This window comes from Taudactylus pleione, unplaced genomic scaffold, assembly GCF_031769625.1.
Source record: "Taudactylus pleione unplaced genomic scaffold, aTauple2 ptg001922l, whole genome shotgun sequence".
NCBI lineage: Eukaryota > Metazoa > Chordata > Amphibia > Anura > Myobatrachidae > Taudactylus > Taudactylus pleione.
In genome coordinates, this window is record NW_028286319.1 from 29,426 (window position 1) to 52,618 (window position 23,193).

Sequence of the window (23,193 nt, forward strand, 5' to 3'; positions counted from 1 at the left end):
CCTATTCTATAAGTGTGGTGGTGGAGTATAAACATTCTCCCTTATGTTACCTCTATATACCGTTATTCTATATCCTTCTAATAAAAAAAGCCTATATTAGATGTAAAAACGGTATCAATGTTCTTTTCTATTCCATAAAAAGTTATTTTTTTGCAATATAGACATTCCTGTAATCACTCTATTCTCTGCATCTCAGTTTTTACTTTTTATCAAATTGCGCAAAACACGCAAAAGCCCCAGAATGCGTATTCTATAGTATGAGGTTTTGTATTGGTGTCAGTGAAACCACACCCCCTCAGACTCATTAGCATATGCATAGATGGAAATGGAGATATAATGTTATAGATTATATGGCACAAGGGACAAGATATAGCAATATTAGCAATCTCTTTATACATGAACCCCGTATGTACACGTACATAGGACTATAGCAGTATATATCCTTTACCTCATTATTCCATATATCATTATTTTAAAGCTTGTTAAAAAGATTTCTAGACAGTTATAGACCCCAATGTCTGCCAGTTTCTGTACTCATATTAATGGTATACTAGTGACAACACACAAGAGGGTGAGCCAGTGACCCTACCCGTATACCTGTGTGCCCTGTATCATATGAGCCTGCACGCAGATGGCACCCTGGGCACAGCACAAGCTTGGAGAAAACAAGTTAAGGAAGTTATTCCAACTTATTCCATTCAGTATATGACATGTGAAGGGTGTGTGTGGATACCTGAGAGGGGAACATAGACACAATGTAACATTCATTACAGAACAAGACCTATACATAGTAAGACATCCTAGTATCCTTGGAGAAGAGTAATGATAAGAGTCTGGTGGCTCCCTACCCCCTCTGTACAGAAGAAGTGCAGGGAGAGGGGTGAGGAGAACATTATTCTCAGGATGATGCAGGAATAAGTGACATTTCTGGATAGAGAAGGAATGGTAAATGCCCCTGTGCTGGGACAGTCATTGGGAGAGGTGTATGGGAGACACAGTAGTGGGGGTAAGAGGAGATATTGGGGGATTTCCTTACATCGCAGATGGACAGAGAAGAGAACAATAAGAATATAATGAGACACTTGTGATGTCTGTACTCACCAACCCTGCGCTGCCGGCACAAGACTCCGACTACCTGGCTCCAGCACCAGCTGCCTGAGAGGGAGAGATAGGAGGGGGCAGGGGAGGGGAGGAGGGGAGGGACACCAATCCCAAATTCTGAGCATCAGGTACAGGCGGCAAGGAGACAGATGACAGAGATATTTCATAGACAGATATAAATATATACAGTAATATATATATTTAGAGTAATATATATATATATATATATATATATATATATATATATAAATAAATATAGGACAGAGAAATATCTATCTATCCCATATCTATCTATCTCATATCTATCTCCTATTTATCTCTGTCATAGATATATATATATATATATATATATATAATTCTATCTAATACCTACCATACTATCTCATATCTACATATCTATGAGAGAGAGAGAGATAGATATGACATAGATAGATAGATAGATATGAGATAGATATTAGATAGATAGATAGATAGATAGATAGATGTGAGATAGATGAAAGATGAGATAGATAGATAGATAGATATGAGATAGATATATATGAGATAGATAGATAGATAGATAGATAGATATGAGATAGATATATATATATATATATATATATATGATATAATTGATAGATATGAGATAGACATATATGAGAGAGAGATAGATATGAGATAGATAGATAGATAGATAGATAGATATGAGATAGATAGATAGATATGAGAGAGAGAGAGATAGATATGAGATAGATAGATAGATAGATATGAGAGATAGATAGATATGAGAGAGAGATAGATATGAGATAGATAGCTATGAGATAGATAGATAGATAGATAGATAGATAGATAGATAGATATGAGATAGATAGATATGAGAGAGATATGAGAAGGATAGATATGAGAAAGATGATAGATATGAGATAGATAAATAGATATGAGAGAGAGATAGAAATAGATATGAGAGATAGATAGATAGATAGATATGAGAGAGATATATATGAGAAAGATAGATATGAGATAGACATGAGAGATAGATAGATATGAGAGAGAGATAGATAGATATGAGATAGATATGAGAGAGAGAGATATGAGAAAGATAGATATGAGATAGATATGAGAAAGATAGATAGATATGAGATAGATAGATATGAGAGAGATAGATACTGTAGATATGAGAGAGAGAGAGATATGAAATAGATAGATATGAGAGAAATAGATAGATATGAGATAGATATGAGAGAGATAGATAGATATGAGATAGACATGAGATAGATAGATGGATATGAGAGAGATATGAAATAGATAGATATGAGATAGATATGAGATAGATAGATATAAGATAGATATGAGAGAGATAGATAGATATGAGATAGATATGAGAGAGATAGATAGATAGATAGATAGATAGATATGAGATAGATAGATATGAGATAGATATATAGATAGATAGATGTGAGATAGATATGAGAGATAGATATGAGAGATAGATAGATATGAGATAGATAGATAGATAGATAGATAGATAGATAGATATGAGATAGATAGATAGATATGATATAGATAGATAGATATGAGATAGATATGAGAGATAGCTATGGCATAGATAGATATATAGATAGATAGATATGAGATAGATATATAGATAGATAGATGTAAGACAGATATGAGAGATAGACAGATGTGAGATAGATATGAGATAGATAGATAGATAGATAGATAGATAGATATGAGATAGATAGAAAGATAGATAGATAGATATGAGATAGATAGATAGATAAATATGAGATAGATAGATATGAGATAGATATGAGATAGATAGATAGATAAATATGAGATAGATAGATGTGAGATAGATAGATATATATGAGATAGATAGATAGATAGATATGAGATAGATATATAGACAGATAGATAAGAGATAGATAGATATGAGAGATGATAGATATTTGCTACAGATGTGTCCAGCTACTGTACATCTTTGCCGATTGTGCTACAAACGTGCACACACATCGCGCCATTCGATTACTCGAAGCAACATATGCTACAGTACGCTATGGTGCGCACTGCAATCACATCATGCAATCCTATGGAGGTGCGGGTGCGAACACAGTGCGTCTATCTGCTCGGGGGCGCATGCCTCTCGACAGGTGTGCCGCGTTTTTGCCGTGTACGCAATGATGTAGCAGGACACATCTGTAGATAGATATGAGATAGATAGATAGATAGATATGACATAGATATATAGATAGATAGATAGATATGAGATAGATAGATATTAGATAGATAGATAGATAGATAGATATGAGATAGATAGATATTAGATATATAGATAGATAGATATGAGATAGATAGATAGATAGATATGAGATAGATAGATAGATATGAGATAGATAAGAGATAGATAGATAGATATGAGATAGATAGATAGATAAATAGATAGATATATATGAGATAGATAGATCGATAGATAGATTGATAGATGATAGATATGAGATAGATAGATAGATTTGAGATAGATAGATATGAGATAGATGAACGATGAGATAGATATGAGAGAGAGACAGATATGAGATAGATAGATAGATGATAGATAGATAGATAGATAGATAGATATGAGATAGATAGATAGATATGAGAAAGATATGAGAGAGATAGATATGAGAGAGAGAGAGATATGAGAGAGATATGAGATAGATAGATATGAGATAGATATGAGATAGATAGATATTAGATAGATATTAGATAGATAGATGTGAGATAGATATGAGAGATAGATAGATGTGAGATAGATATGAGATAGATCGATAGATATGAGATAGATAGATAGATAGATATGAGATAGATATATATGAGATAGATAGATAGATAGATATGAGATAGACAGATATGAGATAGATATGAGAGATAGCTATGACATAGATAGATATATAGATAGATATGAGATAGATAGATATGAGATAGATAGATATGAGAGATGATAGATAGATGATAGATATTTGCAAAAGATGTGTCCAGCTACTGTACATCTTTGCCGATTGTGCTACAAACGTGCACACACATCGCGCCATTCGATTACTCGCAGCAACATATGCTACAGTACGCTATGGTGCGCACTGCGATCACATCATGCAATCCTATGGAGGCGCGGGTGCGAACACAGTGCGTGTATCTGCTCGCGGGCGCACGCCTCTCGACAGGTGTGCCGCAATTTGCTGTGTACGCAATGATGTAGCAGGACACATCTGTAGATAGATAGATATGAGATAGATAGATAGATATGACATAGATATATAGATATATAGATATAGATATGAGATAGATAGATATTAGATAGATAGATAGATAGATAGATATGAGATAGCTAGATATTAGATAGATAGATAGATATGAGATAGATAGATAGATAGTTATGAGATAGATAGATATGAGATAGATAAGAGATAGATAGATAGATATGAGATAGATAGATAGATAGATAGATAAATAGATAGATATATATGAGATAGATAGATAGATAGATAGATAGGAGGTAGATAAATAGATAGATTGATAGATGATAGATAGATATGAGATAGATAGATAGATAGATAGATAGATATGAGATAGATAGATATGAGATAGATGAAAGATGAGATAGATATGAGAGAGAGACAGATATGAGATAGATAGATAGATAAATAGATATGAGATAGATAGATAGATAGATATGAGAAAGATATGAGAGAGATAGATATGAGAGAGAGAGAGAGATATGAGATAGATAGATATGAGATAGATATGAGAGTTAGATTGATATATAGATAGATAGATATGAGATAGATAGATATGAGATAGATATATAGATAGATAGATGTGAGATAGATATGAGAGAAAGATAGATGTGAGATAGATATGAGATAGATAGATAGATAGATAGATATGAGATAGATAGATAGATATTATATAGATATATATGAGATAGATAGATAGATAGATATGAGATAGACAGATATGAGACAGATATGAGAGATAGCTATGACATAGATAGATAGATATATAGATAGATATGAGATAGATATATAGATAGATGTAAGATAGATATGAGAGATAGATAGATGTGAGATAGATATGAAATAGATAGATATGAGATAGATAGATATGAGATAGATAGATATGAGATAGATTTGAGATAGATAGATAGATAAATATGAGATAGATAGATATGAGATAGATATGAGATAGATAGATAGATAAATAAAAGATAGATAGATATGAGATAGATAGATATATATGAGATAGATAGATATGAGATAGATATAAAGACAGATAGATATGAGATAGATAGATATGAGAGATGATAGATAGATAGATAAGTAGATAGATATATAGATAGATAGATAGATAGATATGAGATAGATATATATGAGATAGATAGATATATATGAGATAGACAGATATGAGAAAGATATGAGAGATAGCTATGACATAGATAGATATATAGATAGATAGATATATATATATAGATAGATGTAAGATAGATATGAGAGATAGATAGATGTAAGATAGATATGAGATAGATAGATATGAGATAGATAGATAGATAGATAGATATGAGATAGATAGATATGAGATAGATAAATAGATAGATAGATATGAGATAGATAGATATGAGATAAATAGAAAGATAGATAGATAGATATGAGATAGATATGAGATAGATAGATATGAGATAGATAGATAGATAGATATGAGATAGATAGATATGAGATAGATAGATAGATATGAGATAGATAGATATGAGATAAATAGATAGATAGATAGATAAATATGAGATAGATAGATATATATGAGATAGATAGATATGAGATAGATATATAGACAGATAGATATGAGATAGATAGATAGATATGAGAGATGATAGATAGATGATAGATATTTGCTACAGATGTGTCCAGCTACTGTACATCTTTGCCGATTGTGCTACAAACGTGCACACACATCGTGCCATTCGATTACTCGCAGCAACATATGCTACAGTACGCTATGGTGCGCACTGTGATCACATCATGCAATCCTTTGGAGGCGCGGGTGCGAACACAGTGCGTGTATCTGCTCGCGGGCGCACGCCTCTCGACAGGTGTGCCGCAATTTGCTGTGTACGCAATGATGTAGCAGGACACATCTGTAGATAGATAGATATGAGATAGACAGATAGATAGATAGATATGACATAGATATATAGATAGATAGATAGATAGATATGAGATAGATAGATATGAGATAGATAGATATGAGATAGATAAGAGATAGATAGATAGATAGATAGATAGATATGGGATGGATAGATAGATAAATAGATAGATATATATGAGATAGATAGATAGGAGATAGATAGATAGATTGATAGATGATAGATAGATAGATATGAGATAGATAGATAGATAGATATGAGATAGATAGATAGATATGAGATAGATATATGATTGATAGATATGAGATAGATAGATAGATATGAGATAGAAGATATATATGAGATAGATAGATATGAGAGAGAGAGAGAGAGAGATAGATAGATATGAGATAGATAGATAGATATGAGATAGATAGATAGATAGATATGAGAGAGATAGATAGATATGAGATAGATAGATAGATAGATAATGAGATAGATGATAGATAGATAAATATGAGATAGATAGATAGATATGAGATAGATATATGATTGATAGATATGAGATAGATAGATAGATAGATATGAGATAGAAGATAGATATGAGATAGATAGATATGAGAGAGAGAGATAGATAGATATGAGATAGATAGATAGATATGAGATAGATAGATATGAGATAGATAGATATGAGATAGATATGATAGATAGATATGAGATAGATAGATATGAGATAGATATGAGAGAGAGATATAGATATGAGATAGATAGATATGAGATAGATGATAGATATGAGATATATATGAGAGAGAGATAGATATGAGAGAGAGAGAGAAAGATATGAGATAGATATGAGATAGATAGATATGAGAGAGAGATAGATATGAGATACATATGAGCGAGATAGATAGATATGAGATAGATATGAGAGAGAGAGAGAGACAGAAAGATAGATAGACAGATAGATATGAGATAGATAGATAGATAGATATGAGAGATAGATAGATAGATGTGAGATAGATAGATATGAGAGATAGATAGATATGAGATAGATATGAGATAGATATGAGAGATAGATATGAGAGAGATAGATAGATATATAGATAGATAGATATGAGATAGATATATAGATAGATGTGAGCTAGATAGATATGAGAGATAGATAGATATGAGATAGATAAGAGATAGATAGATAGATATAAGATAGATAGATATGAGATAGATATGAGATAGATAGATAGATAGATAGGTAGATAGATAGATAAATATTAGATAGATAGATATGAGATAGATGAAAGATGAGATAGATATGAGAGAGAGACAGATATGAGATAGATATGAGATAGATAGATAGATAGATAGATAATGAGATAGATGATAGATAGATAGATAGATATGAGATAGATAGATATGAGATAGATATATGATAGATAGATATGAGATAGATAGATAGATAGATATGAGATAGATGATAGATATGCGATAGATAGATATGAGAGAGATAGATAGATATGAGAAAGATAGATAGATAGATATGAGAGAGATAGATACGAGATAGATAGATAGATAGATATGATAGATAAATATGAGATAGATATATATGAGATATATAGATATATCTGAGATAGATAGATATGAGATAGATATATAGACAGATAGATATGAGATAGATAGATATGAGAGATGATAGATAGATAGATAGATAGATAGATATATAGATAGATAGATATGAGATAGATATATATGAGATAGATAGATAGATAGATATGAGACAGACAGATATGAGATAGATATGAGAGATAGCTATGACATAGATAGATATATAGATAGATAGATGTGAGATAGATATGAGAGATAGATAGATGTGAGATAGATATGAGATAGATAGATAGATATGAGATAGATATTAGATAGATATATATGAGATAGATAGATAGATAGATAGATAGATATGAGATAGACAGATATGAGACAGATATGAGAGATAGCTATGACATAGATAGATATATAGACAGATATATATGAGATAGATATATAGATAGATGTAAGATAGATATGAGAGATAGATAGATGTGAGATAGATATGAAATAGATAGATATGAGATAGATAGATAGATATGAGATAGATAGATATGAGATAGATTTGAGATAGATAGATAGATATGAGATAGATAGATAGATAGATAGATAGATAAATATAAGATAGATAAATATGAGATAGATAGATATATATGAGATAGATAGATATGAGATAGATATATAGACAGATAGATATGAGATAGATAGATATGAGAGATGATAGATAGATAGATAGATAAGTAGATATATATATAGATAGATAGATATGAGATAGATATATATGAGATAGATAGATATATATGAGATAGACAGATATGAGATAGATATGAAGGATAGCTATTACATAGATAGATATATAGATAGATAGATATGAGATAGATATATAGATAGATGTAAGATAGATATGAGAGATAGATAGATGTGAGATAGATATGAGATAGATAGATATGAGATAGATAGATAGATATGAGATAGATAGATATGAGATTAATAGATAGATAGATAGATAGATATGAGATAGATAAGAGATAGATAGATATGAGATAGATAGATATGAGATAGATATGATAGATAGATATGAGATAGATAAGAGATAGATAGATATGAGATAGATAGATAGATATGAGATAGATGATAGATATGAGATAGATAAATAGATAGATATGAGAGAGAGAGATAGATATGAGATATATATGAGAGAGAGATAGATATGAGATAGATATGAGATAGATAGATATGAGATATATATGAGAGATATGAGATACATATGAGCGAGATAGATAGATATGAGATAGATATGAGAGAGAGAGAGAGACAGAGAGATAGATAGATAGATAGACAGATAGATATGAGATAGATAGATAGATAGATAGATATGAGAGAGATAGATAGATAGATGTGAGATAGATAGATATGAGAGATAGATAGATATGAGATAGATATGAGATAGATATGAGAGATAGATATGAGAGAGATATATAGATATATAGATAGATAGATATGAGATAGATATATAGATAGATGTGAGATAGATAGATATGAGAGATAGATAGATATGAGATAGATATGAGATAGATAGATAGATAAATATGAGATAGATAGATAGATATGAGATAGATATGAGATAGATGTGAGATAGATAGATAGATAGATAGATAGATAGATAGATAGGTAGGTAGATAGATAGATAAATATTAGATAGATAGATATGAGATAGATGAAAGATGAGATAGATATGAGAGAGAGACAGATATGAGATAGATTTGATATAGATAGATAGATAGATAATGAGATAGATGATAGATAGATAGATATGAGATATATAGATATGAGATAGATATATGATAGATAGATAGATAGATATGAGATAGATAGATAGATAGATATGAGATAGATGATAGATATGCGATAGATAGATAGATATGAGAGAGAGATAGATAGATATGAGAAATATAGATAGATAGATAGATATGAGAGAGATAGATACGAGATAGATAGATAGATAGATAAATATGAGATAGATATATATGAGATATATAGATATATCTGAGATAGATAGATATGAGATAGATATATAGACAGATAGATATGAGATAGATAGATATGAGAGATGATAGATAGATAGATAGATATGAGTTAGATATATATGAGATAGATAGATAGATATGAGACAGACAGATATGAGATAGATATGAAAGATAGCTATGACATAGATAGATATATAGATAGATAGATGTGAGATAGATATGAGAGATAGATAGATGTGAGATAGATATGAGATAGATAGATAGATATTAGATAGATATATATGAGATAGATAGATAGATAGATAGATATGAGATAGACAGATATGAGAGATAGCTATGACATAGATAGATATATAGATAGATAGATATATAGATAGATGTAAGATAGATATGAGAGATAGATAGATGTGAGATAGATATGAAATAGATAGATATGAGATGGATAGATAGATAGATAGATAGATATGAGATAGATAGATATGAGATAGATTTGAGATAGATAGATAGATAAATATGAGATAGATAGATATGAGATAGATATGAGATAGATAGATAGATAAATATAAGATACATAGATATGAGATAGATAGATATATATGAGATAGATAGATATGAGATAGATATATAGACAGATAGATATGAGATAGATAGATATGAGAGATGATAGATAGATAGATAGATAGATAGATAGATAGATAGATAGATAGATAGATAGATAAGTAGATATATATTGTGAGGACATGGGATGTGTGTTACAAATTTACTGGCAGCATCTCAGTCATTGCAGAGATCAATTTACTTTTTAGTCCTTTTGTGTCCCCCATCCGTCTCCTAGTGTATGTGTGACATTCTCAGGACACACATTTCCATTACCATGAATATTATGTACTGTAATAATGTAAGTTATTGAAATGTTTAATACTGGATAAGCCTTGATATTAGCCTGGTCCATATGTCTGTGTTAGAGCAAGGTGACACCTCCCAAAACAAAAGACCCTCTAAGTTAATTCCCACCTCCCCAGGGGACGCTCAGGATTTACTCCTCCTTCCATTTGCCTGTTTTGTGCTTCACGTGAACCTGGTAGACTGAACGGAACCATCCCAGCAGGTGTTCGTCAGGGAAGTAATACCCAGAGGAGGTAGGAGAAAGTGACAGCATAAGGGACTCGCACCAATCAGGAAACGGTGCAACCCCCCCTGGGAGGTCACAATATCGTGGGAAATTGGAAGATTTTAAAACAGGTCACTGAAGGTAACTCCACATGTTAGTCGCTGACTTTGGCTAAGAGGCCTCGCTCTGCTAAGGTGCTAGTGGAACGCATCACCAGTTCTGTGGATTTATACTTGGAAATTCTGCAAGGACCTATACGCTATTCATTGCTGTGTGTTCTGTGATTAGCTTCTACTGCATGGGGTCCTGGAAATGCTTGATTGTACCCAGGGACTATCACTGCTGTGTGATCTCTGATAGTTTCTACGTGTGGGGTCCTGGAAGCGATTGAGTGGACATACGCTATGCACTGCTGTGTGATCAGTGATAGTTTCTACTGTGGGGACTGAGAGTCTCTAGCTATTTTGTGGAATTGTTCTGAGACATTATACTCTATTGGGACTGCCTCTATCTGGACTGCTACCTGTTTATTGCCTGTTCACTGGTTTTACTGCTTGTCCTGACATATTATCTATTTCTGTGTGCTGTGGAAAAATAAACCATCACGTTGGTTTCATCTGCTCGGTGTCTGGGTGATTGAGTGAACCCCGTATCCTCACATTTGGCGGTAGCGACAGTGGGATCATTCAGACACCAGCTTTCAAGCATAAAGTCATAAAATACAGCAGGGAATGGATCCAGAACCACTATGCTACCGATACCTCAAGAAGGGCCCCCTGCAGGATCTCTGCCGAATAAAACAGATTGAGTTTTATGCGGAGGACACCAGGAAAAAATTAATGGCAAAACTAGCCCAGCGGGACCAAGATCATCCAGCGGAGGAGGACGATGAGGACGATGTACCGGAGCAGACCGAGGGTCAGGGAACCACGGCGACAACGGTTTCCGGGGCAATGCCTACCATGGGAGGGGCAGATGAATTGCGGGAGTTGCTGGCAGCGTTAGGACAAGGAGCAGCGGTACTGGGGGCCGCACTGGGAGCACAGACCTACACCCCTGTCCCACCAGTATCAGTAAGTCAGCCAGCCAGGCTGCGATATCGGGACATACCGCCTTTTGATGAGGCCAGCTCGGACATTGATAACCATTTGCAGACGTTTGAATCAATGATGTCTCTGCATAAAATTGAGGCAGCAGAATGGCCTCTATATTTGTTACCCAGTCTGAGAGGACGGGCGCTGGAAGCGTGCCAGGCTTTGAGTCCAGAACAGACATTGTCCTATGAGGAGGTCCGGGGGGTGCTGCTTGCCAGATATGCGGTGACTGCTGAATCATACCGCGCCAAGTTCCGGTCAATGTCATGGAAAGGGGATACCTCATTTACAGAGTTTAAGAACCTGTTGCGGCGGAACTGTGACAGATGGTTGGCCGGAAAGCAGGCACGCACTGTAGTGGAGGTTAAAAACGTTATTATCCTGGAACAGTTGCTTAACAAGATGCCCCCGGAAATTCGAGAGTGGGTGGCGGATCGGAACCCCACCACTCCGGAGAATGCAGCACACCTAGCTGACGAGTTCACAGCTAACAGGCCCCGGTGGAGAGGAGCCAACCCAGTAGAGAGGTCAGCCCCCCGACGGCCCCAACAAGACCAGAATCCCTACCTGGCAACCCAGCGCCCGGCCCCACTACACACCCCAGCTCTGCAAACGGCCAATGCAAGGCCGCGGGGCCCTGCACTTCCAGAGCCTCGGCGGTGTTTCAACTGTCACCAGGTAGGGCATGTGCAGCGAGACTGTCCGCGGGGAAGAGGACAATTTCCAGGTGCCCGACCAGCTGTGCCCAGGGTAGCTGTGTGCCAGGAAACAACATTTGGGGGTGGGGAGAGGAACTGCATTCCTGATGCGCCAGAGGCGGAGGAAGTAGCATATCAAGTGGAGGTAGTAGCAGCTATTGGGAAAGCTACCCCGGATAACATGAAAACCCACGTACAGCCTGTTAAAGTCAATGGACAGGAACTGCAAAGATTGAGAGACTCCGGGGCCTCCATTACCCTGGTCCGACCGGAGTTAATCCCCCCCTGCCAACTATTGGAGAAACGGAAAATTAAAATCTCCATGGCCGGAGGGCAGATCACTGTTATCCCCATGGCCCGGGTACACTTGGATTGGGGCCTGGACTCAGGGGAAGTGGAGGTGGGACTTTTGGGTGGGTTACCCACCCATGTTATCCTGGGAAATGATCTGGGCAGTGGTTTGGCTAGTTATTTTGTGGGAGCTATCACCCGGAGCCAAGCGCAGTTGTTGGCGACAGCACCCGAGGACCCTCTCGGGCCAGCATCGGGGGTCTTGGTGGGATCAATGGCCACAACCCCTGACCTGTCACCGGTGAGTAACACTGAACCAGACTTGTTTGACTGTAATGGGAATCTGGGGGAGCTAGACAGGACGGCATTTAGGGAAGCCCAACGGACAGACCCTTCCCTAGCTAGCCTCCGCAGTGCGGCAGAACGGGCAGATTGGGGACCTCAGGGGGATCGCATCCAGTGGGAGGAGGGGAGACTGTACAGGGTGCCTGCAAAAGCAGACCCCTTAGAGCCTGGAGTCCTAAGGAAACAGTTGATTGCTCCCCAGCAGTACCGTACCCAGTTGCTAGCACTTGCCCATGACACTCCCTTAGCAGGCCACTTAGGGGTTCGTAAAACCCGTGCCCGGCTATTACGGCACTTCTTCTGGCCTGGAATAAGCCAAGCAGTAAAACAGTATAGGGAATCCTGTGAGGTATGTCAATGCCTCGGGGGGCTCCCACGTCGAGCTCCCCTACAATCCATGCCTGTCATAAGCGAGCCATTTAAGAGAGTGGCCATGGACATTGTTGGGCCTTTTAAGAAGCCGAGCCGAACAGGGAAGAAATACATACTGACCGTAGTTGACTATGCGACTAGATACCCTGAGGCAGTGGCCCTGGCATCCATAGATGCTGAGCATATTGCCCAGGCTCTCATGGACATCTTTAGCCGTGTAGGATTTCCCCAAGAAGTAGTTACCGATCAGGGTACACAATTTCAAGGGGACTTGCTGCAGACAGTATGGGACAAATTTGGGGTCCATCCCTTCCGCACGACAGCCTACCATCCCCAGACGAATGGGCTCTGCGAGAGGTTTAATGGGACCCTAAAGCAGTTGCTGCGGGCATATGCTGAATCGGAGGGGGGGGATTGGGAGAAGTCGTTGCAGCAGCTATTATTCGCGTACCGCGAAGTGCCGCAGGATTCCACTGGATTCTCCCCTTTTGAGTTATTATATGCACGAAGGGTACGAGGGCCTCTAGACCTAGTCCAGGAAAGCTGGGAAGGGACATTCGAGGAACCTGAGGTTCCTGTCCTGGAGTATGTAGTCCAAATGAGGGAGAGATTGCAGCGTTTGATGCAGCTTGCGCATGACCACATGCTGGGGGCACAGGAATGGCAGAGCCAGTACTACAACCAGCGAGCACATGAAAGGAAGCTAGATGTTGGGCAGAAAGTGATGGTTCTAGCACCTGCCCGAAAGCACAAGTTACAGGCAACCTGGGCAGGGCCCTATACCATCATGGGTCGTCAGGGCCAGGTAGATTATATTGTTGCCCTAGGTCCAACAGGGAAGCGGGTGGGTACCTACCACATAAATCGGTTAAAGGAGTATGTCACTAGAGAAATAGGGGCTGTGGCAATCTGCTGCCCACCTATGGATGACCCAGAGACTGACCCTATCCCTGACATTTTAGCAGCAACCAAAAAGGATCTAGGGGTAGAGGCAGTGCCCATAGGGTGACAGTTACCAGCAACCCAGGCCAGAAAGATGAGGGAGGTGTTGGAGGTAGAGAGACCTCAATTCACAAGCAAACCAGGGCGCACCCATGTAGTGGCCCATCATGTCGACACCGGGGCGGCTCGGCCCATTAGGCAACCCGCATATCGGGTGAGTCCAGAGGTGCTGGACATGATCAAAAAAGAGGTTGATGAAATGCTGGCACTTGGGGTCATTGTACCATCCACTAGTCCCTGGGCAGCCAGTGTAGTCTTAGTGCCTAAGAAGGATGGGAGCACTCGCTTCTGTGTGGACTATAGGAAGCTGAATGAGGTGACTGTGACGGATGCATACCCCATGCCTCGGGTAGATGAGTTGCTAGACAGGTTGGGGGCGGCTCGCTATTTATCCACTGTGGACCTTAGTAAGGGGTACTGGCAGATACCCCTTACCAGGGAGGCACAGGAGAGGTCTGCATTCAGCACCCCATTTGGGCTATTTGAATTTGCAGCCATGCCCTTTGGTATGAAGAATGCCCCAGCCACCTTTCAGCGTACAGTAGATCGCGTGCTGACAGGGTGTCAGGCGTTCGCCCAGGCATACCTGGACGACATAGCAATTTTTTGTGAGACCTGGGAGGAACATCTGCAGCATGTTCCCCAAGTGCTAGCCCGGATTAACCAGGCGGGGTTGACTATCAGACCAGACAAATGTCAGATGGGGATGGCAGAGGTGTTGTATCTCGGGCACAGGGTTGGTGGAGGCCAAATTCGTCCAGAGCCGGCAAAAATTGAGGCCATCTTGAAGTGGCCTCAACCCACTAACCAAAAACAGGTACGTGCCTTCCTTGGAACGGCAGGGTACTATCGGAAGTTTGTGCCCCAGTACAGCACCATTGCCAAGCCATTAACTGACCTGATGACCAAAAAGTACACCCGAGAAATACACTGGACCCCTGAGTGTGAACGGGCTTTTTCCCAGCTTAAGGAAATTTTGTCCCAATCCCCAGTATTAGCAGCCCCCGACTTTCGCAAGCGGTTCATTGTGCAAACCGATGCCTCAGGTTATGGAATAGGAGCTGTGTTGAGCCAGGTAGGGGAAGATGGATGTGAACACCCAGTGGCTTTTCTCTCGCGGAAGCTTGTCGACCGTGAGGTAGCCTACGCCACTATTGAAAAGGAGTGTCTGGCTATAGTCTGGGCCCTTAAGAAGCTGCAGCCATACGTGTATGGGCGCGAGTTCTCGGTGGTCACAGATCATAACCCCCTTAGTTGGCTACAACGTACCGCAGGAGACAATGGACGCTTGCTAAGATGGAGTTTGGCCCTGCAACTGTACAACTTCTCTATTTCCCACAAACAGGGTAGAGATCACGGAAACGCGGATGGCTTGTCCCGTCAGCAGGAACCAGACCCAGTTCTACGCAACACTGGAAGACCTAGCACCGCCTCGCCCAGTCAGTAATGTGTCCTTATCACCCCTGGGAACAAGGCCTAAAAAGTGGGAGAGAAATGTGAGGACATGGGATGTGTGTTACACATTTACTGGCAGCATCTCAGTCATTGCAGAGATCAATTTACTTTTTAGTCCTTTTGTGTCCCCCATCCGTCTCCTAGTGTATGTGTGATCATTCTCAGGACACACATTTCCATTACCATGAATATTATGTACTGTAAAAATGTAAGTTATTGAAATGTTTAATACTGGATAAGCCTTGATGTTAGCCTGGTCCATATGTCTGTGTTAGAGCAAGGTGACACCTCCCAAAACAAAAGACCCTCTAAGTTAATTCCCACCTCCCCAGGGGACGCTCAGGATTTACTCCTCCTTCCATTTGCCTGTTTTGTGCTTCACGTGAACCTGGTAGACTGAACGGAACCATCCCAGCAGGTGTTCGTCAGGGAAGTAATACCCAGAGGAGGTAGGAGAAAGTGACAGCATAAGGGACTCGCACCAATCAGGAAACGGTGCAACCCCCCCTGGGAGGTCACAATATCGTGGGAAATTGGAAGATTTTAAAACAGGTCACTGAAGGTAACTCCACATGTTAGTCGCTGACTTTGGCTAAGAGGCCTCGCTCTGCTAAGGTGCTAGTGGAACGCATCACCAGTTCTGTTGATTTATACTTGGAAATTCTGCAAGGACCTATACGCTATTCATTGCTGTGTGTTCTGTGATTAGCTTCTACTGCATGGGGACCTGGAAATGCTTGATTGTACCCAGGGACTATCACTGCTGTGTGATCTCTGATAGTTTCTACGTGTGGGGTCCTGGAAACGATTGAGTGGACATACGCTATGCACTGCTGTGTGATCAGTGATAGTTTCTACTGTGGGGACTGAGGGTCTCTAGCTATTTCGTGGAATTGTTCTGGGACATTATACTCTACTGGGACTGCCTCTGTCTGGACTGCTACCTGTTTATTGCCTGTTCACTGGATTTACTGCTTGTCCTGACATATTATCTATTTCTGTGTGCTGTGGAAAAATAAACCATCACGTTGGTTTCATCTGCTCGGTGTCTGGGTGATTGAGTGAACCCCGTATCCTCACATATATATAGATAGATAGATATGAGATAGATATATATGAGATAGATAGATATATATGAGATAGACAGATATGAGATAGATATAAGAGATAGCTATGACATAGATAGATAGATAGATAGATAGATAGATAGATAGATAGATAGATATGAGATAGATATATAGATAGATGTAAGATAGATATGAGAGATAGATAGATGTGAGATAGATATGAGATAGATAGATATGAGATAGATAGATAGATATGAGATAGATAGATATGAGATAGATAGATATATATGAGATAGACAGATATGAGATAGATATGAGAGATAGCTATGACATAGATAGATAGATATGAGATAGATAGATAGATAGATAGATAGATGTAAGATAGATATGAGAGATAGATAGATGTGAGATAGATATGAGATAGATAGATATGAGATAGATAGATATGAGATAGATAGATAGATATGAGATAGATAGATATGAGATAAATAGATAGATAGATAGATATGAGATAGATAGATAGATAGATAGATAGATAAATATGAGATAGATAGATATATATGAGATAGATAGATATGAGATAGATATATAGACAGATAGATATGAGATAGATAGATATGAGATAGATAGATAGATAGATAGATAGATAGATAGATAGATATGAGTGATGATAGATAGATGATAGATATTTGCTACAGATGTGTCCAGCTACTGTACATCTTTGCCGATTGTGCTACAAACGTGCACACACATCGCGCCATTCGATTACTCGCAGCAACATATGCTACAGTACGCTATGGTGTGCACTGTGATCACATCATGCAATCCTATGGAGGCGCGGGTGCGAACACAGTGCGTGTATCTGCTCGCGGGCGCACGCCTCTCGACAGGTGTGCCGCAATTTGCTGTGTACGCAATGATGTAGCAGGACACATCTGTAGATAGATAGATATGAGATAGACAGATAGATAGATAGATATGACATAGATATATAGATAGATAGATAGATAGATAGATAGATATGAGATAGATAGATATGAGATAGATAGATATGAGATAGATAGATAGATAGATATGAGATAGATAAGAGATAGATAGATAGATATGGGATGGATAGATAGATAAATAAATAGATAGATATATATGAGATAGATAGATAGGAGATAGATAGATAGATTGATAGATGATAGATAGATAGATATGAGATAGATAGATAGATATGAGATAGATAGATAGATATGAGATAGATATATGATTGATAGATATGAGATAGATAGATAGATAGATAGATAGATAGATAGATAGATATGAGATAGAAGATATATATGAGATAGATAGATATGAGAGAGATAGATAGATAGATATGAGATAGATAGATAGATAGATAGATAGATAGATATGAGATAGATAGATATGAGATAGATAGATAGATAGATAATGAGATAGATGATAGATAGATAAATATGAGATAGATAGATAGATAGATAGATAGATAGATAGATAGATAGATATGAGATAGATATATGATTGATAGATATGAGATAGAAGATAGATATGAGATAGATAGATATGAGAGAGAGATAGATAGATATGAGATAGATAGATAGATAGATATGAGAGAGAGAGATAGATATGAGATAGATAGATATGAGATAGATATGATAGATAGATATGAGATAGATAGATATGAGATAGATATGAGAGAGAGATATAGATATGAGATAGATAGATATGAGATAGATGATAGATATGAGAGAGAGAGAGATAGATATGAGATAGATATGAGATAGATAGATATGAGAGAGAGATAGATATGAGATACATATGAGCGAGATAGATAGATATGAGATAGATATGAGAGAGAGAGAGACAGAGAGATAGATAGATAGACAGATAGATATGAGATAGATAGATAGATAGATATGAGAGAGAAAGATAGATAGATGTGAGATAGATAGATATGAGAGATAGATAGATATGAGATAGATATGAGAGATAGATATGAGAGAGATAGATAGATATATAGATAGATAGATATGAGATAGATATATAGATAGATGTGAGATAGATAGATATGAGAGATAGATAGATATGAGATAGATATGAGATAGATAGATAGATAGATAGATAGATATGAGATAGATATGAGATAGATAGGTAGATAGATAGATAGATAAATATTAGATAGATAGATATGAGATAGATGAAAGATGAGATAGATATGAGAGAGAGACAGATATGAGATAGATATGAGATAGATAGATAGATAATGAGATAGATGATAGATAGATAGATATGAGATAGATATATGATAGATAGATATGAGATAGATAGATAGATAGATAGATAGATGATAGATATGCGATAGATAGATATGAGAGAGAGATAGATAGATATGAGAAAGATAGATAGATAGATAGATAGATAGATAGATAGATATGAGAGAGATAGATACGAGATAGATAGATAGATAGATAGATATGATAGATAGATAAATATGAGATAGATATATATGAGATATATAGATATATCTGAGATAGATAGATATGAGATAGATATATAGACAGATAGATATGAGATAGATAGATATGAGAGATGATAGATAGATAGATAGATAGATAGATATGAGATAGATAGATATGAGAGATGATAGATAGATAGATAGATAGATATGAGATAGATATATATGAGATAGATAGATATGAGACAGACAGATATGAGATAGATATGAGAGATAGCTATGACATAGATAGATATATAGATAGATAGATATGAGATAGATATATAGATAGATGTAAGATAGATATGAGAGATAGATAGATGTGAGATAGATATGAGATAGATAGATATGAGATAGATAGATATGAGATAGATAGATATGAGATAGATATGAGATAGATAGATAGATAAATGATAGATAGATACATAGATATGAGATAGATATGAGATAGATAGATAGATAAATATGAGATAGATAGATATGAGATAGATAGATATATATGAGATAGATATATATGAGATAGATAGATAGATAGATAGATATGAGACAGACAGATATGAGATAGATATGAGAGATAGCTATGACATAGATAGATATATAGATAGATAGATATGAGATAGATATATAGATAGATGTAAGATAGATATGAGAGATAGATAGATGTGAGATAGATATGAGATAGATAGATATGAGATAGATAGATAGATATGAGATAGATAGATATGAGATAGATATGAGATAGATAGATAGATAAATGATAGATAGATAGATAGATACATAGATATGAGATAGATATGAGATAGATAGATAGATAAATATGAGATAGATAGATATGAGATAGATAGATATATATGAGATAGATAGATATGAGATAGATATATAGACAGATAGATATGAGATAGATATGAGATAGATAGATATGAGATAGATATGAGATATATAGATATGAGATAGATATGAGATAGATATGAGATAGATAGATATGAGATAGATATGAGATATATAGATATGAGAGAGAGATAGATAAATATGAGATAGATAGATATGAGATAGATAGATATGAGAGATGATAGATAGATGATAGATATTTGCTACAGATGTGTCCAGCTACTGTACATCTTTGCCGATTGTGCTACAAACGTGCACACACATCGCGCCATTCAATTACTCGCAGCAACATATGCTACAGTACGCTATGGTGTGCACTGTGATCACATCATGCAATCCTATGGAGGCGCGGGTGCGAACGCAATGCGTGTATCTGCTCGCGGGCGCACACCTCTCGCCATGTGTTCAGCAATTTGCTGTGTGCGCAGCAATGATGTAGCAGGACACATCTGTAGATTGATAGATAGATAGATAGATAGATATGAGATAACCCTCCCCATTAGTACCTAAACCTAACCTCCCCCTTCACCCCCTAACCCTCCCCATTAGTGCCTAAACCTAAGCCTCCCCCTTCACCCCCTAACCCTTCCCCCTTCACCCCCTAACCCTCCCCATTAGTGCCTAAACCTAACCCTCTCCCTTCACCCCCTAACCCTTCCCATTAGTGCCTAAACCTAACCTTCCCCCCTTCTCCCCCCAACCCTCACCATTAGTACCTAAACCTAACCTCCCCCCTTCACCCCCTAACCCTCCCCATTAGTGCCTACACCTAACCCTCCCCCCTGCACCCCCTAACCCTCCCCATTAGTGCCTAAACCTAACCTTCCCCCCTTATGGTGCCTACACACCCACAGCTATGCGAAGCGGCCAGGAAGCCGCTCTAAAAAACAAGAAGGCTGGCCCTGATTCAGAGCGAGTGCTATGTCAGAGTGTTCGGCTCTGAATCAGGGCCACAGTTCATAAACCAAAACATTTTAGATCAATCCCAATTGTCCACTATAGTCAGTTATCTCACAGACAATCCTCCTGCCATGGCACTGTACCTGGTCCGTTGAAATAGGCCATATACTCCTCCCTCACTTCTTTGGCACATGCTGTCGATGTTGTGTGCATTGGAGGTGCAGACACTGATGTAACCTGGGCAATCTCCTCCGGAGGTCCAGCATCTTCTGGTCTAGCTGTGACTGGTCCCCCGTTTCTTCTCAAAAAATTATGCAGCACACAGCACGCCATCACGACCCAGTCTGTTGTCATTACGTAGGTTTATGGTGGTGTAGAAAATGCAAAACCGGTTACTCAGTATTCCAAATGCATTTTCCACAATGCGCCCGGGATAGACGATAGTTGTAGATCCTCTTCTCTCTGGTCAGGCCCCTCTGTGCAAATGGCTTCATCACATGTTTATGTAAAGCAAAAGCCTTGTCTGCAATGAAAATGTAATTTAGGCCGTGCTTTGTCTGGTCCAGTGACGGCAAGTTGAGGGTTTTGTTGGTGAGTCTCTGGTAGAATGCCGTCTGTTTGAGGGACCCACCATCCGAAGCAGGGCCACTCTTGCCAACATCCACAAACAAAAATTCAGAGTTAGCATTCACTACTGCCATGAGAACGATGCTGAAGAAGTCTTTATAGTTGTAGTAATATGATCCGGTGTTGGCAGGTGGGTTGATGCGGATGTGTTTTCCATCGATGGCTCCTCCGCAGTTAGGGAAAGTCCAATGTTGTTCAAACTCTTCAGCGATGCTGGTCCCCTCCTCCACAGTGTTTGGAAACTAGAAAAATACTAAAAAAATTGGTTAAAACATGACTATAATATTGTTTCTCCATTTTTTTCCTATATAGACTCCCACCCAAGAGCCTGATATGTCCTCCACGCCAGACCCAAGTTTGATCGGGGACAGCGAGGTGGAAACTTCTTCCCCAGTGCCAACAACCATTTTAACCTCCCCATCATGTTCCGCACCTCCCCAACTAAAAAAGAAAAGACAGGGGAAAAAGGCAGTACTAAGAAGCAGCAGGACATATTTCTGCAACAAGCGGAACGCACCCTTCAGAAACAGCTGGAGGACAATGATGATTTCACAGCGCATATCAACAGTAGAATGCGTAAAATGGATGACCCAAAGAAAAATTTCCAAATTTGAGCTATTAATAAGGTCACTAAATAGTTATTTACATGAGTCAACTTACATTGCAGACCCACTTCTGTATTCGTCTGCCCCAACCGCCTATGTAAGGCCTCCCCCAGCCTAGTTGGACGTTACTCCCCCACCCAGTACCCCACCCACAAGCCAATTTATACTGCTCTGCTGGAGGTAGTGGATGATTTGCCCAATTATTCGGAAATTTTTGGTATTTTTTTGTGTGTATTATTGTTGCCTGTACTATACTATCTCCAAATTTGATCACTCCCAATAGGTGCTGTATGCTATACGGTGGTGATGATGCTGATTGGACAAGGTCACTACACACATGGCGCAAGTACAGATTGATGGAAGCCGGGGCCACAATCGGTACTTGTGCCATGTGTGTATTG

At 37.9% G+C, this 23,193-nt stretch overlaps 1 long non-coding RNA gene across 1 annotated transcript; it reads right to left on the bottom strand.

Annotated features, from left to right (window-relative positions):
* Nucleotides 1–587: 587 nt before the first annotated feature.
* LOC148436176 (uncharacterized) lies at nt 588–22,818 on the bottom strand. The gene is made up of 3 exons (XR_015876498.1): nt 21,704–22,818; nt 1,102–1,155; nt 588–655 (listed from the first exon to the last, which is right to left on the bottom strand). It is a non-coding gene; the product is annotated as an uncharacterized LOC148436176 (long non-coding RNA).
* Nucleotides 22,819–23,193: the final 375 nt, after the last annotated feature.